The sequence below is a fragment of the Salvelinus sp. IW2-2015 genome, linkage group LG4q.1:29, assembly GCF_002910315.2.
Source record: "Salvelinus sp. IW2-2015 linkage group LG4q.1:29, ASM291031v2, whole genome shotgun sequence".
Lineage (NCBI taxonomy): Eukaryota > Metazoa > Chordata > Actinopteri > Salmoniformes > Salmonidae > Salvelinus > Salvelinus sp. IW2-2015.
In genome coordinates this window covers 8,591,177-8,608,753 of record NC_036842.1, presented here as the reverse complement: position 1 = coordinate 8,608,753, position 17,577 = coordinate 8,591,177, and the positions used below count along the sequence as shown (strand labels likewise).

The following is a 17,577-nucleotide window of genomic DNA, read 5'->3' as shown; positions in this document are numbered from 1 at the left end:
GTATTTCCATTTACTTCCCTATGGGAGCCACTGCTATGCCATTTCTCTCCTGTTGTTGTAACGGGTGTCCTCCTCCTCTTCATCTGAAGAGGAGGAGTAGGGATTGGACCAAAGCGCAGCATTGTGATCTGACATAATGATTTATTTAACGAAACCAAAAAAACACGAAGAACACTAGAGAATTACAAAACAATAAACGAAGTAGACAGACCTAGACTTGAGAACTTACATAACACGAAGAACGCACGAACAGGAAAATAGACTACACAAAAACCAAACGAACAAACAAACCGAAACAGTCCCGTGTGGCGCAACATACACAGACACGGAAGACAACCACCCACAACACCTAATGTGAAAACACCTACCGTAATATGATTCTCAATCAGAGGAGATGAAAACCACCTGCCTCTAATTGAGAACCATATCAGGTACCCATAAACCAACATAGAAACACAAAACATAGACTGCCCACCCAAACTCACGTCCTGACCAATTAACACATACAAAAACTAACAGAAAACAGGTCAGGAACGTGACAGTTGTATTGGTTTTCATATCAACTTTCTTTCGTTGTCCAGAAGCTAAAGGCACAATCCTAGTCATATTAACAACCCATCCTAGTGGTTACATCTTTAGATTCCCCCTCTAAGTTTAACAGAGGTGTTAATTTCTGTCACATATAAACTCAGCAAAAAAAGAAACGCCCTCTCAACTGCGTTAATTTTCAGCAAACTTAACATGTGTAAATATTTGTATGAACATAACAAGATTCAACAACTGAGACATAAACTGAACAAGTTCCACAGACATGTGACTAACAGAAATTGAATAATGTGTCCCTGAACAAAGGGGGGTCAAAATCAAAAGTAACAGTCAGTATCTAGTGTGGCCACCAGCTGCATTAAGTACTGCAGTGCATCTCCTCCTCATGGACTGCACCAGATTTGCCAGTTCTTGCTGTGAGATGTTACCCCACTCTTCCACCAAGGCACCTGCAAGTTCCCGGACATTTCTGGGGGGAATGGCTCTAGCCCTCACCCCCCCGATCCAACAGGTCCCAGACGTGCTCAATGGGATTGAGATCCGGGCTCTTCGCTGGCCAATGCAGAACACTGACATTCCTATCTTGCAGGAAATCACGCACAGAACGAGCASTATGGCTGGTGGCATTGTCATGCTGGAGGGTCATGTCAGGATGAGCCTGCAGGAAGGGTACCACATGAGGGAGGAGGATGTCTTCCCTGTAACGCTCACCGTTGAGATTGCCTGCAATGACAACAAGCTCAGTCTGATGATGCTGTGACACTCCGCCCCAGACCATGACTGACCCTCCACCTCCAAATCGATCCCGCTCCAGAGTACAGGCCTCGGTGTAACGCTCATTCCTTCGATGATAAATGCGAATCCGACCATCACCCCTGGTGAGACAAAACTGCTACTCGTCAGTGAAGAGCACTTTTTGCCAGTCCTGTCTGGTCCAGCGACGGTGGGTTTGTGCCCATAGGTGACATGGTTGTAGGCCTTACAGCAGGCGTGGTACCTTCAGGCGTTTGGAAATTGCTCCCAAGGATGAACCAGACTTGTGGAGGTCTACAATTTCTTTATTGAGGTCTTGGCTGATTTCTTTTGATGTCAAGCAACGAGGCACTGAGTTTGAAGGTAGGCCTTGAAATACATCCACAGGTACACCTCCAATTGACTCAAATGATGTCAATTAGCCTATCAGAAGCTTCTAAAGCCATGACATAATTTTCTGGAATTTTCCAAGCTGTTTAAAAGGCACAGTCAACTTAGTGTATGTAAACTTCTGACCCACTGGAATTGTGATACAGTAAATTATAAGTGAAATAATCTGTCTGTAAACAATTGTTGGTAAGATTACTTGTGTCATGCACACAGTAGATGTCCTAACCGACTTGCCAAAACTATAGTTTATTAACAAGACATTTGTGGAGTGGTTGAAAAACAAGTTTTAATGACTCCAACCTAAGTGTATGTAAACTTCTGACTTCAACTGTATATACACACATTGATTATTGAAGAATATAATTTAAAAATGCCTCATGAGTTTAGTTCAAGTGTCACACCCAAAATCCAAAATATAAGCTTGTTTTTCTCCAATGTTTGTAAACATTGTGAATGTAAACACACCGTATAGCCTCAAAACATGGTTAAAACAATCATTTGGATATCATGGCTGGTCAGTCCTTGCATCCATAGTGCTGTCTATTAATCTGAGAGCGTTTAGGTTAGGCTTAGGTTAGGCGGTTAGGCCCATCCCTCAACTTTTTACCAAAACAGCGGCCATTTTGTTATTGGATCATCTGTGATTTAAACAGCTGCATTATCCAGAGTGTCACCCACTAAAAAGGTAAACAATAGGCCTATAGCAAATGCAGCATAAGGCATTCATTTTTCACATGTTAACAGCAATTTTCAGTAGTGCTCAAAGCATGCCATTCCATGAACGTAGCATTTATTTTTCAACTAGAATCAATGAGCCCAATCTGTCCATGACAACAAAATCATAAACAGAGTAGAGCTGGCTAGTAAGTCCTTAGTTTTGGGGTTATGCTCAGGTAAAACAATTGGCTAACCTATACTTCCATAATTCAAAGTCCTATTCTTGAAGATCAAGGGGTACACGATTTATTGGAACTAGGTTGCTAGATAGAATCCCTGAGCTGACAAGGTAAAAATATGTCGTTCTGCCCCTGAACGAGGCAGTTTTTGGTCTCAGAATTTGTTCTTCACTGACTTGCCTAGTTAAATAAAGGTTAAATAAAAAATACATTAAAAAAAGGCAGGCAGGGGTCAATAATCCAGAGAGTGTGTAAAGCACCGGAACAGCAGGCGGGGTCAGGTCAGGCAGGGGTCAATAATCCAGAGAGTGTGTAAAGCACCGGAACAGCAGGCGGGGTCAGGTCAGGCAGAGGTCAATATCCAGAGAGTGTGTAAAGCACCGGAACAGCAGGCGGGGTCAGGTCAGGCAGAGGTCGGTAATCCAGAGAGTGTGTAAAGCACCGGAACAGCAGGCGGGGTCAGGTCAGGCAGAGGTCGGTAATCCAGAGTAGAGGCAAAGGTACAGGACGGCAGGCAGGAAAGGTCAAAAACAGGGACTATAGCGAAGAAGGGAAGGGAAACCACTGGTAGGTTTGAATGAAGAAAACAAACTCGCACAAACACAGGTATAAGTACCCAGGGGAATAATGGGGAAGATGGGTGACACCTGGAGGGGGGTGGAGACAAGCAAAAGGACAGGTGAAACAGATCAGGGCGTGACAAAATATATAATTTAATCGTATTATTATATGTAGTAGAAAGTGATTGGCTAGAAGAAACCTACATAACCAACCCATAAAGTAACATTTAACATCCATATATGGCCAGCTATGTAAACTTTAACATTGATTTAAAATAGATTGTGCAATAGATGGTAACATACATTTTTGTTTTCTTATAATGCCTTTTAAGGGGAAAGTAATCTAAAAGTAACGGAATGTAATCAGATTACGTTACTGAGTTTGGGTAAGCCAAAAGTTACACTACTGATTACAATTTTGGACAGGTAACTAGTAACTGTAACAGATTACATTTAGAAAGTAACCTACCCAACCCTGCTGTCAGCTGCACTGTTTAGAATGGTGTTTTCCCGCAAATTGCATTTGAGTAAAATTTTTCAAACACATTTTATTGGCTGCTTCATTACCTGAGTTGCATATTCTGCTAAAATGCATTACCATAATCTACATGTGATTTCTGTCATTCTGATCACCGTGGGTGGACACCCCAATGGGTTATATGCACCCATTGCATATGGGTCCAGTAAATTTCTCAAATTGCCAGTAAATCTTCAGAGTCACGTTGTCCGGCGCCACAGTTTCCTAACAGAAACTCTGTTGGAGAGAGACTGAGAGAGAGAAACAATTTGAATTTAAAAAACACTTAATTAGGTAAACGAAAAGCAATGTAACTACATTTAAAACAGTAACAGAAATACACCAGAGAGAGAGGAAGACTGAAAGCATGCAGGATACTGAGAGATAAAGGTTGCTGGAGAATCAGATGCCCGGTCTGTGTGTGTGTGTGTTTCTATGTGTGTGTTTCTATGTGTATGTTTCTATGTGTGTGTGTGTTTCTATGTGTGTGTGTGTGTGTGTGTGTGTGTTTGTTGGTGTGTTTCTATGTGTGTGTTTCTAATGTGTGGTGTGTGTGTTGTGTTCTATGTGTGTGTGTGTGTTGTATGTGTTGTTTCTATGTGTGTGTGTTGTGTTTCTGATGTGTGTGTGTGTGTGTGTGTGTGTTTCTATTAGTGTGTGTTGTTCTATGTGTTTGTGTTTCTATGTGTAATGTTTATGTGTGTTGTGTGTGTGTGTGTGTGTGTGGTGTGTGTGTGTGTGTGTGTTTCTATGTGGTGTGGTTTGTGTGTTTTCATTGTGTGTTTCTATGTGTGTGGTGTGTGTGTGTGGTGTGTTTCTTCTATGCGTGGTGTGTGTGTTTCTATATGTGTGTTTCTATGTGTGTGTTTCTATGTGTGTGTTTCTATGTGTGTGTGGTTTCTATGTGTGTGTTTCTATGTTGTGTGTTTCCTATGTGTGTGTGTGTGGTGTGTGTTGGTGTTTCTATGTGTGTGTTTCTATGTGTGTGTTTCTATGTGTGTGTGTGTTTTATGTGTGTGGTTTCTATGTGCTTGTGTTTCTATGTGTGTGTGTGTGTGTGTTTCTATGTGTGTGTTTGTGTGTGTTTTTCTATGTGTGTGTTTCTATGTGTGTGTTCTATGTGTATGTTTATGTTTATGTGTGTGTGTGTGTGTGTGTGTGTGTGTGTTTCTATGTGTGTGTGTGTGTTTCTATGTGTGTGTGTGTGTGTGTTTCTATGTGTGTGTGTGTGTGTGTGTTTCTATGTGTGTGTTTCTATGTGTGTGTGTTTCTATGTCTGTTTTTCTATGTGTGGTGTATGTGTGTGTTTCTATGTCTGTGCTTGTGTGTGGTGTGTGTGTGTGTGTGTGGGTGTGTGTGTGTGTGTGTGTGTGTGTGGTGTTTCTATGTCGTTTGCTTCTATGTGTGTGTGTGTGTTTCTATGTGTGTGTTTTTACATGTGTATTGGGTACAAGTGCTCTGGGATGCTTCTGACTAAGAATAGCAGCTTGCTGGTCCTTTAGCCTCAAAACACACAGTCTACATACTTTACAGAGCTCTCTGTTTTACCTGGATATGTTGAGGCCTGGGACTGTGTGTGAGTGTGTGTGTTTTTTCTCAGTTGTATCATCCAGATTCTATCATTCAGAGGAAATCAGCATGTTCACACACCACACACACCACACACACAACACACACACACAACACACACACACACACACACACACAACACACACACACACACACACACACACACACACACACACACACAACACACACACACACAGCAGGCTCAGCATAGGCCTATTTGTATTTTGCTACTTTAGACAGCTCTGTCTGCCGCGTCAAAGCTCTCCAGTCTGACACATAAATGGAAGTCAACTATTGGTCCACAGGCACTGTTGTGTCTCGCTGTGTTGACATGCTGCCTAGCGGTTCTATCATGTTGTTGTTCAGATAGACACCAGAGATATGAACTGATGGCTCGATGTGGAGTGGTCCTGTGTGTGGGCTGCTTCCCCTCTCACTTTCTCTCTCCCTCTCTCTCCCCTCTCTCTCTCTCCTTTCCCTCCATCTCTATCCTCCTCTCTCTCATTGTTATCCCCAGCTGACAGCAGGCCTTCGGCCGGGACGCCGCATTAGCCGCAGTAAGGAGCTGCACAAGCACTGGTGGTTACTGTAACCTGCAACACACGCGACGCACGCACACGCACACGCACACGCCACACACACACCACACAACACACGGAAGCCCTTAAGCCTCTCTCTGGTCTCTTAACAGGCACACACACTAGCTAGTGTCTCTCACCCACTTATATACTGTACTCAACGTGCACGCCGCACACACGTTTGTATCATCAGATTTTATTTGATATCAACAAATTCTTGTGGTGGAATTTGAATGTAGTTGTATGAAAAATTTATTGAAATGAATTCTAATTGAATCAGCATTTTATGTATCAGGTACAAATAACATGTTTTATTTTCTAAATAAGCAGACCAGTGGGTGACATTCAATCATAATTATATGAAAATAACATTTTAATTGAAAAATTGAAAATTAACATTGAACGTGTAATAATATTGTTTAATAGAATAGAATAGAATAAAAAACTTTTCTTCCCAAGGAATCGATGGGCAGAACACAGTAGATAAATAGACAACATTTATTTATGCTCTATAAACCTCTCCTGTTCAATATCCTGTCCGTCTCTCTCCTCTCGTCCTCTCTCCTCTCTCTCTCTCTTCCTCTCTCTCTCTCGCTGTCTCTCTGCTGTCTTCTCTCTCTCGCCTTCTTCTGTCCTCTCTCCTGTCTCTCTCCTGTCCTCTCTTCTCTCCTGTCCTCTCTCCTGTCCTCTCTCCTGTCCCTCTCTCTGTCTCTCTGTTCTCTCTCTTCTTGTTCTTCTCTCTGTTCTTCTCTTCCTGTCTCTCTCTCCTGTCCCTTTCCTGTCCTCTCTCCTGTCCTCTCTCCTGTCCTCTCTTCTGTTCTCTTCTCCTGTTCTCTCTTTTCTGTTCTCTCTCTCTCTGGTTCTGCTCTCCTGTTCTCTCTCTGTCCTCTCTCCCTGTCCTCTCTCCTGTTCCTCGCTCTCCTGTTTCTCTGCTTTCTGTTCTCTCTGTTCTCTCTCCACCTGTCCTCTCTCCTGTCCTCTCTCCTGTCTTCTCCTGTCCTCTCTCCTGTTCTCTCTCTTGTTCTCTTCTGTTCCTGCTCCTCTTCTCCTGTCCGTCCTCCTGTTCATTTTCCGTTCTCTCTCCTGTCCTCTCTCACTGTCCTTTCCTGTTCTCTCTCTTGTCCTCTCTCCTGTTTCTCTCCTCCTGTCCTCTCCCTGTCCTCTCTCCTGTTCTCTCCTCTCTGTCCTCTCTCTGTTCAATATCCCGTTCTCTCTCCTGTCCTCTCTCATGTTCTCTCTCTTCGTTCCTCTCTCCTGTCTCTCTCCTGTCCTTCTCCTGTCCTCTCTCCTGTCTCTCTCCTGTTCTTCTCTCCTGTTCTCTCTCTCCTGTCCTCTCTCCTGTCCTGTCTTCCTGTTCTCTCTCCTGTCCTCTCTTTGTCTTCTCCTGTTCTCTCTTCCTGTTCTCGTCTCCTGTCTCTCTCTTGTCCTCTTCTCTGTTCTCTGCTCCTGTCTTCTCTTTCTTCCTGTCCTCTACTCCCTGGTCGCTCTCTCCTGTCCTCTCTGCCTCTGCTCCCTTCCTCTTTCTCCTGTCCTCTCTTCTGTCCTCTCTCCTGTCCTCTCTCCTGTCCCCTCTCCTGTTCTCTCTCCTGTTCTCTTGGTCAGGGAACTGAGTGACAAACAGAAGGGCTCATTTGGGATGACATTTCCTGCTTTCCATGCCCAAGAAATATTCTCTCCGGTTTTTAAACAATGAAGTCACGTTTCATATTATGAGAGTATTGTTTATGTGGTGGGAATGCTTAATATGTAGGAAATTGCGTGTTTATCGGATTCCTTTCAGAGAAATAACAAGACAAGGATAAACACTAGTCAGACAAAAACAGCATCATTCTTCTAATACTGGAATGTAAGTTCTGGGTTTTGTGAATGTATGTCTACGTGCGTGTGTGTGGCTTTCCAGAACATTCTGTGTGACCCTGATTTAGCCTACTGCAGTCAAAGGTTAAGCAGACCAATATAAGCAGACCAAGTGGGGATTTCTTTGTATTCTCGCGTGGACAGATTTTGACAGAAGTGGACCTTCTCACTTCGCCTCTTCCTCTCTGGTACCACCTTAAAATGTTGATTCTATTTCCTGTTTACTTCCTGGTAATAGTATTTATGTTTCCTGTTTCCTCCAGCACTACTTCCTGGTGGTGTTTGGCCATGACGGTCAGAAGCCTCTGGAGCTGCGGACGGAGGAGGAGTCAGACTGCAATAAGTGGGTGGAGTATATCCAACAGGCCAGGTAAGAGGGTGGAGTCTATCCAACGACAGCACCTCAACACCTTTTTACAAGAGCCTGGGGGCTAAGAACTCGCAGCTACTGTAGCAGCTAGGGGCTAAGGGAAGGATAGGAGTTAGGCTCTGATTTCGGTCTGCCTTGCTTGTTATACTCATGACACACATGCAAATGCATCGGCTGACTGTCACCTAGGCAGCCGGTATGCCGTCTTCTGCTCTGAGACACACAGTGACTGTGTAGTGATCCTCACACTAAACACACACACACACAACCCCCTCTCCACACGTCTGTTCCATTTGTAAGCGTGTGTGTGCTCTGCTCGGAGCAGTCCACATTTAGGTCACACTCTGGTGCCGTACCACCAGAGTGATTACATCACAGCCCTAACCTCGAGACGCCACCTCGCTCTCTCTCTCCCCCCTCCTCTCTCTGTCTCTATCCAGCACTTTCTCTCTCTCTTCACCCCACTACTTGTAAACTTCTACTGTAACTCTCGCTCGCTCTCTCTATATCTCCCACGTTCTCTCTTCTCTCTCTCTTCCTTCTTCTTCTCTCTTCTCTCGTGTTCTCTTCTCTCCTCCTCTCTCTCTCGTTCTCTCTCTCTCTCTCTTCTCTCTCTTCCCTCTCTCTTCTCCTCTCTCTCGTTTCTTCTCCCTCTCCTCTCTCTCTCTCTCTCTCTCTCTCTCCCTCTCTCTTTCGTTCTCGTTCTCTCGTCTCTCTCTCTCTCTCTTCTCTTCTGCTCTCTCTCTCTCTCTCTCTCTCTCTCGTCTCTCTTCGTCTTCTCGTCTCTTCTCTCTCTCTCTCCTCTCTCTCCCCCTATGTACACTGAGGGAGTGATGAATACATTTATTTGCTATGTGTTTACTTTAAATGTTTCTTGGTAATATGCACTTCTCTGTCTCGCTCTCTCGTTCTTCTCTCTCTCTCTCTCCCAGTTCTCTCCCTCCCTCTCTCATCTCTCGTCCTCTCTCTCTCTCTCTTCTCTCTCTCTCTCTCCTCTCTCTCTCTCTCTCTCTCTCTTCTCTCTCTCGCTCTCTCTCTCTCTCTCTCTCTCTCTCTCTCTCTCTCTCGTTCTCGTTCTCTCTCTCTACTTCGTTCTCTCTCTCATCTCTTCTCGTTCTCTTCTCGTTCTCTCTCTCTCTCCTCTCTCGCTCTCTCTCTCTCTCTCTCTCTCCTTCTCTCTCTTCTCTCTCCTATGTACAAACTGAGGGATGATGAGATACGAACATTTATGCTATGGTGTTTACTTTTAATGTTTCTTGGTAATATCGCATTCTCGTCTCGCTCTCCTCTTTCCTCTCTCTCTCTCTCTCTCTCTCTCTCTCTCATCGCTCTCCTTCTCTCTTCTCTCTCTCTCTCTCTCTCTCTCTCGTTCCTCTCTCTCTCTCTCTCTCTCTCTCTTCTCTCTCTCTCCGTCTCTCTCTCTCTCTCTCTCTCTCTCTCTCTCTCTCTCTCTCTCTCTCTCTCTCTATGTACACTGAGGGATGATGAATACATTTATGCTATGGTGTTTACTTTTAAATGTTTCTTGGTAATATGCATTGAGCATAATGCTTCTATGGCGTTCCCTGTGCAGTGTGCACCATGTCGACTGGGTTTAAACTCACCATTCCACACTTACCATTCCACCTGTAGTTACTCTGACATCATCATTGAGCGCGAGGTCCTGATGCAGAAGTACATCCACCTGGTCCAGATCATGGAGACAGAGAAGGTGGCGGCCAACCAGCTACGCACCCAGCTAGAGGACCAGGACACAGAGATAGAGAGGCTGAAAGCAGAGGTACACACACATTTACACGGTCTCTCGCACACTCACGTACACACACACACAACCACACACGTGCTCACTCACATGCACACACGGCCACATGCACCACACGCATGCTCACACACAAAAATACACACACAAATAAAGGTTTCTGTTAGGCGAGGGGATCTGGCTAGTGTTTGATTTGTGTTGACTGTTGTGTGATGACTGTTGTGTGATGACTGTTGACTGGTGTGTGTTGACTGGTGTGTGTTGACTATTGACTGTTGACTGTTGTGTGTTGACTGTTGTGTGATGACTGTTGTGTGATGACTGTTGTGTGTTGACTGGTGTGTGTTGACTATTGACTGTTGACTGTTAAATATTGACTGTTGAATGTTGTGTGTTGACTGTTGTGTGATGACTGTTGTATTTTGACTGTTGTGTGTTGACTGGTGTGTGTTGACTATTGACTGTTGACTGTTGAATATTGACTGTTGAATGTTGTGTGTTGACTGTTGCGTGTTGACTATTCTGTGTTGTCTGTGGACTGTTGTGTGTTGACTGTTGTGTGTTGACTGTTGTGTGTTGACTGTTGTGTGTTGACTGTTGTGTGATGACTGTTGTATTTTGACTGTTGTGTGTTGACTGTTAGTGTTGACTGTTGGTGTTGACTGTTGTGTGTCGACTGTTGTGTGTCGACTGTTGTGTGTCGACTGTTGTGTGATGACTGTTGTATTTTGACTGTTGTGTGTTGACTGGTAGAGTTGACTGTTGACTGTTGTGTGTTAACTGTTGTGTGTCGACTGTTGTGTGTCGACTGTTGTGTGTCGACTGTTGTGTGATGACTGTTGTATTTTGACTGTTGTGTGTTGAATGTCGTCTGTTGACTGTTGTGTGTTGACTGTTGTGTGTTGACTGTTGTGTGTTGACTGTTGACTGTTGACTGTTGTGTGGTGACTGTTGACTGTTTTGTGTTGACTGTTGTGTGTTGACTGTTGACTGTGTGCTTCCAGATCGTGCTGTTGAACAAGGCCAAGGAGAGGATGCTGCCTTACCAGACCAACCAGGAGGAGGAGGACCCAGACATTAAAAAGATCAAAAAGGTCCAGAGTTTCATGCGAGGCTGGCTGTGTCGGAGGAAGTGGAAAATCATCGTCCAGGACTACATCTGTTCCCCCCACGCTGAGAACATGAGGAAGAGGAACCACATCGTGTTCAACATGGTGGAGGCAGAGACCGAGTACGTCTGCCAGCTCTCTGTCCTGGTCAACTTCTTCCTCAGGCCGCTACGTATGGCCGCCAGCTCCAAGAAACCTCCCATCAGCCACGATGACGTTAGCAGCATCTTCCTCAACAGGTAACACACCGTCTGACCCCCCTCCAGAAACAACCCATAGCCCCTACCCCCTAGACACTTGCGAACGGATTGAATTGATTTAATTGCAATATCTTTTTCTTCTTTGTGTCCCCAGTGAGACCATCATGTTCCTCCATGAGATCTTTCATCAGGGCCTGAAGGCTCGGATAGCCAACTGGCCTACGCTGGTGCTGGGTGAGATATGAGGCGTCTATGTTGGGTCAAATCCACTCTAGCTAACCTCTACCACTATCTTGGTGTGGAATGTTTTATGTGTCTGTCTCTCCAGCGGACCTGTTTGACATTCTGCTGCCCATGCTGAACATCTACCAGGAGTTTGTGAGGAACCACCAGTACAGCCTGCAGGTGCTGGCCAACTGTAAACAGAACAGGGACTTGGACAAGCTGCTGAAGCAGTATGAGGCGAACGCTGCCTGTGAGGGACGCATGCTGGAGACCTTCCTCACCTACCCCATGTTCCAGGTAGCACATCGCACACGTCACACCCACGCGCGCGCGTCCAGACCTCATTAACCTCCACCCTTCAACCCCTCCTCTTCCACATGTTAGTATACGGCCCAGACCTGACTGACTGACTGACTGACAGACGCCTCTCCGTTGTGTTTCAGATCCCTCGTTACATCATCACTCTCCATGAGCTGCTGGCACACACGCCTCATGAGCACGTGGAGCGCAAGAGCCTGGAGTTCGCCAAGTCCAAACTAGAGGAGCTGTCAAAGTGAGGATAACGGAGCTGTAGCGGTTGTGTAGTAGATCATGTAGCCAACAGTGGTTGTGTAGTAGATCATGTAGCCAACAATAGTTGTGTGGTAGTTAATGTAGTTAACAGTGGTTGTGTAGCAGGTAATGTAGTTAGCAGTGGTTGTGTAGTAGGTAATGTAGTTAGCAGTGGTTGTGTGGTGGATAATGTAGTTAACAGTGATTGTGTGGTAGATAATGTAGTTAACAGTGGTTGTGTTAGTAGGTCTATGTCAGGACTGGACATACCGTCGGATTGTGTAGTAGAGTTAATGTAGTTAGCAGTGGTTGTGTGGTGACTAACATGTAGTTGAACAGTGATTGTGTGGTAGAATAATGTAGTTAACAGTGGTTGTGTAGCTAGGTCATGTCCAGGACTAACGGACAAGTGGTTGTGTAGTAGGCGTAACTTAGTAGTTAGCAGTGGTTGGTGTGGTGGATAACTGAATAAGATCCTAACAGTGAGTGTGGTGATAATGCTAGTTAAAGTGATTGTGTGGTAGATAATGTAGTTAGCAGTGGTTTGTGTGGTGGATAATGTAGTGAGGCAGTGGTTTGTGTGGTGGATTAATGTTAGGACACTAGTGGTTATGTGGCTGGATTATTATGTTAGTTAACAGTGAGGTTGTGTGGTGGATAATGTAGGCTAACAGTGGTTGTGTAGTCGGTAATGTTAGTTAGCAGTGATTGTGTAGTTAGTGTAAATGTAGTTAGCAGTGATTTGTGTGGTAGATAATTGTAGTCAATCAGTGGTTTTTTGTGTGTGGATAATGTAGCTAAATGGGTGGTTGTGTTGTCAGGATGATTGCATTGATGACGGTTGAGCGATTACAGAGAACATTTTTATCGTAAGAATCTCTGCCGCCCACACGTAGAAGAATTGATCGTAGAAGGCGGTGTGGACATAGTTACTGGATACCATGACTCAGACCTTTGTCGACAGGCGTGAGTACAGACCACAAACAACACATTACGGACGAAATGCACCTCACTCACTCATATCCACACACAAGCAGCCAAATAGCACTATAAAGATGGTTCCTGTGGCTGTCATCAGTAGTATTCTCGGTAAATGTGTAACTATGTTTTTTCCCACTCTACCACCATACAAACTTCATAGTGTTCTCATGCAAATGTTGCGGTTTCACATGAATCCACACACACACACATCACACATGGTATTCTGCACCACTCAGCACAGCCCTCCACAACACACCCTAGGACAGTCCCATTCCACACTGACTCTATCCACAAGTCCACACGGTTCAAACTCCAACGCACACGGCCTGCTCCACAGCTACAACAACCATTATTCAACGCGAGGCACACACACACACACAACACAAGGTACCCACACACACACACCTCCATTGCTCGCTCGGTCTTTCTCTCTCTACCATCAGGCTCTATGATCCAGTCCCATCCAGCAGTGAACGGGGCATGCTCAGTAAGGTCCGTCTGGGCTCTCTGTCCCTCAGGAAGGAAGGAGAACGACAGTGCTTCCTGTTTACGAAACACTTCCTTGTCTGCACACGCACCTCCGGGGGAAAGCTGCACCTGCTCAAGGTGAGAGTCAAACACACACACAGACACATATGCATGTACAGATGTCAGATTTTAATTTGATCGCTGTTTTGTCGCGTGAAATTTTCCTGCGCAACAGGGACTTCAAATGAGTCTCATGATTTAGATGCTTTCACAAAAACGTATTCAGGGGGCAGTTGAGTCATTCAGACCAGCGCCAGCTATCAAAATCATATTCCGTCTCTGACTTTGCTCAAAGGCTCAAGCTAGACAATGTCCCACTGCTACTCTAGGCCTATAGGTCCTATCACCCCCACATTCAAATGGACTTATCTGAAATGTATCCATACACGTGTGTCCATTAGGCATATGGATGTATTTCTTTTATCAGCATGAATTAGATTGAGCAATAAAAGCCCCACTTTTATTCCATAGGCTGGGATCCGCACTATGCAGCTGTTGCAAGAGCGCATTTTCACTGGCTGTCCACTGGTTTCAAGAGCAATGATTGATAGGCAGCGTAAACGCCTTGAATTCAACCATTATTGGGTTCAAATACACATTTAGATTTGTGAACAGCCATCCACAACAACCACAATCCATGAGGCGCAAATAGCTAAATGAGAGAGCAGCAGTGTGATTCACATCAATGCGCTATGCAGATATCAATAATAAGTGATATCCGTATCGCCGTAGACCACACCACTGCTGTCATCCTTACCTCCAAGCGTTTATTCAAATTGGATCATCGTTGGATGCCGACAGCAGTTGCACCATTGGAAGAGATAGCTTGGACTGTAGCCCACAAAAAGCCTATTCCTGCTCTTTACCCGCAATCCATCAAACACATTTGGTGTGTCATCATAGTGGTCTCTGACTTGTGGTCAGACACGCTCAGGTGGAACAAACTTGAACTTGCACCTTTTTTCAATGCTGATTTGAATGTCATTGAGAAAAGTATCCCCAAAATTTTTGCAAACATCCTTTCTGAATTTAAAAGTAATCCTCGGAGTAATCATCTAGTTTTCAAAAGTATCTGTAATCTGATTACAATATTTTTGCTGTTAATGTAATGGATTACAGTCACCGTTTTTTTGTTGTTGCAATCCCTTACATGTAACGGATTACGTGTAATCTGTTACTCCCCAACCCTGATAGGCTACACCTAAACTATAGCCTACATAGGCCTGTAATATCAGATGTAAAGACGAGAGGTAAAAGCAGGCAAAAAAAACTTGGCCCATGATTTTTGAGATCTACAGTGTATTATAAAAAAAGGACGATAAACGTTCGCGTTTATCGCGAACGTAAGGTAATGAATCAACTGTCAAAATGTAGTTCAATCATGGCCTGGGGTAGTCTAGTTGTTAGGACCGCTGCTTTGTAATACCAACATGTCTGTAATACCAACATGTTTGTCATAAGTCAGTGTGCAGCGGGTAGGACGGAGTCAGGCGCAGGACACAGAACTGAGTAAAAACGTACTCAGAAAATCACAAACAAATTCCATGCAGGGAAAAATATTCCAGCTCGACACAAAAGAGCGACTACTAAACAAAGAACAAACACGCACAAAACCATGTAGGAAACAGAGGGTTAAATAGGGAATAAATTAGAACGTAATGGAAACCAGGTGTGTACAATCAAGACAAAACAAATGGAAAAAGAAACGTAGATCGGTGGTGACTAGAAAGCCGGTGACGTCGACCGCCGAACGCCGCCCGAACAAGGAGAGGCACCAACTTCGGCGGAAGTCGTGACAATGTTTCAAATAGACCACCATAGTCCCTGTGCCAAGGAACACTAAGGTAACCTGCCTAAATGACTACCGACCTGTAGCAATCACGTCTGTAACCATGAAGTGCTTTGAAAGGCTGGTCATGGCTCACATCAACACCAGTATCCCAGAAACCCTAGACCCACTCCAATTTGCAAACCGCTCCAACAGATCCACAGATGATGCAATCGCTATTGCACTCCACACTGCCCTTTCCAATCTGGACAAATGGATCACCTATGTGAGAATGCTGTTCATTGACTACAGCTCAGTGTTCAACACCATAGTGCCCACAAAGCTCATCACTAAGCTAAGGACCCTAGGACTAAACACCTCCCTCTGCAACTGGAACGTGGACTTCCTGATGTGCCGCCCCCAGGTGGTAATGGTAGGTAACAACACATCCGCCACGCTGATCTTCAACACAGGGGCCCCTCAGGGGTGCGTGCTCAGTCCCCTCCTGTACTCCCTGTTCACTCATGACTGCACGGCCAGGCACGACTCCAACACCATCATTAAGTTTGCCGATGACACAATAGTGGTAGGCCTGATCACCGACAATGATGAAACAGCCTATAGGGAGAAGGTCAGAGACCTGACCGTGTGGTGCCAGGACAACAACCTCTCCCTCAACGTGATCAAGACAAAGGAGATGATTGTGGACTACAGGAAAAGGAGGACCGAGCACGCCCCCATTCTCATCGACGGGGCTGCAGTGGAGTAGGTTGAGAACTTGAAGTTCCTTGGTGTCCACATCACCAACAAACTATCATGGTCCAAACACACCAAGACAGTTGTGAAGAGGGCACGACAAAGCCTGTTCCTCCTCCCTCAGGAGACGGAAAAGATTTGTCGTGGGTCTTCAGATCCTCAAAGGTTCTACAGCTGCACCATCGAGAGCATCTTAACTGGTTGCATCACTGCCTGGTATGGCAACTGCTCAGCCTCCGACCGCAAGGCACTACAGAGGGTAGTGTGTACGGCGCAGTACATCACTGCGGCCAAGCTTCCCGCAATCCAGGACTTCTATACCAGGCAATGTCAGAGGAAGGCCCTAAAAATTGTGAAAGACTCCAGCCACCTTAGTCATAGACTGTTCTCTCTGCTACCGCACGGCAAGCGATACCGGAGCGCCAAGTCTAGGTCCAAAAGGCTTCTTACCAGCTTCTAGCCCCAAGCCATAAGAACAGCTAATGAACAGCTAATCAAAGGGCTACCCAGACACCACTTTTACGCAGCTGCTACTCTGTTTATTATCTACACACGGTCACTTTAACTCTACCTACATGTACATATTACCTCAATTACCTCAACTAACCGGTGCCCCCGCACATTGACTCTGTGCTGGTACCCCCTGTATATAGCCTCACTATTGTTATTTTACTGCTGCTGTTTAATTATTTGTTACTTTTTTGTCATTCTTTTTTTTAACATATCCTATTTTTTACTTAACACGTTTTTCTTAAGGCTTCTTAAAGCATTGTTGGTTAAGGGCTTGTAAGTAAGCATTTCACTGTAAGGTCTACACCTGTTGTATTCGCCGCATGTGACAAATAAAATTTGATTTTACATATAGGCCTACCCTGTCGGCGTGGGTTCGATTCCATCCCATACCCTTCTGGCACAAATAACAAAATCCCGCCAATGGACTTGATTTAGTTACACATTTCAAGTATGGACAGTCCAGGGATATTTTACCCCCGAACCTGATAAGAAATCACCATACCAGACACTTTTACTATAAAGACAGATGTATTTAATGGATAGCATACTGTAAATAGGAAACTAGTAAGGAAACCAATATCTCAATATAAAATAAAGATATTTATCATACAAACTCCGAGTGATGTTTCAAATGTAAACTCGGCGAAGATGTAACAGTCGAATGCTGTACATTCAGTACAGCGCAGTGTTCATTTATACCCTTAGCTCTCACCCCCTCCCTTCCACAAAGATGTACTTCAGTACTTTTCCATTTATTTGTGCTCCGCCGTGCATTTCACAGTCAGGAGAGGCAATGAGTAACTGAGAGTAGACATTCCTACAGTCTGCTGCAGTCCATGAAATAATTGGACTTCTCAATGACAAAGAGCTTCCACCCAACACTACTTTCACTCTCTAAGGATATATAAAAACAATCTATTCATACGAAGAGGACATAATGGTATAAAATAGTAAAGATATAAAACAGTCATTTTAAATCTATTAACAAACAAAATAATAACAGTGGGCTACACCAACATTAGTTGCATACAAAGTGTGGGGTAAATTGCCACAGTAGATTTGCCGTGGTAAATTGTGAAATACTTTATTTATTTTGTACGTAATTCTTGTCAAATAGATAAATCACCCTTAGTATGTTCAAAAAGGACTA

At 44.6% G+C, this 17,577-nt stretch overlaps 1 pseudogene; it reads left to right on the top strand.

Annotated features, from left to right (window-relative positions):
- Window positions 1-17,577, top strand: part of LOC111962828 (ras-specific guanine nucleotide-releasing factor 2-like) — a 39,049-nt pseudogene that overhangs the window by 6,957 nt on the left and 14,515 nt on the right.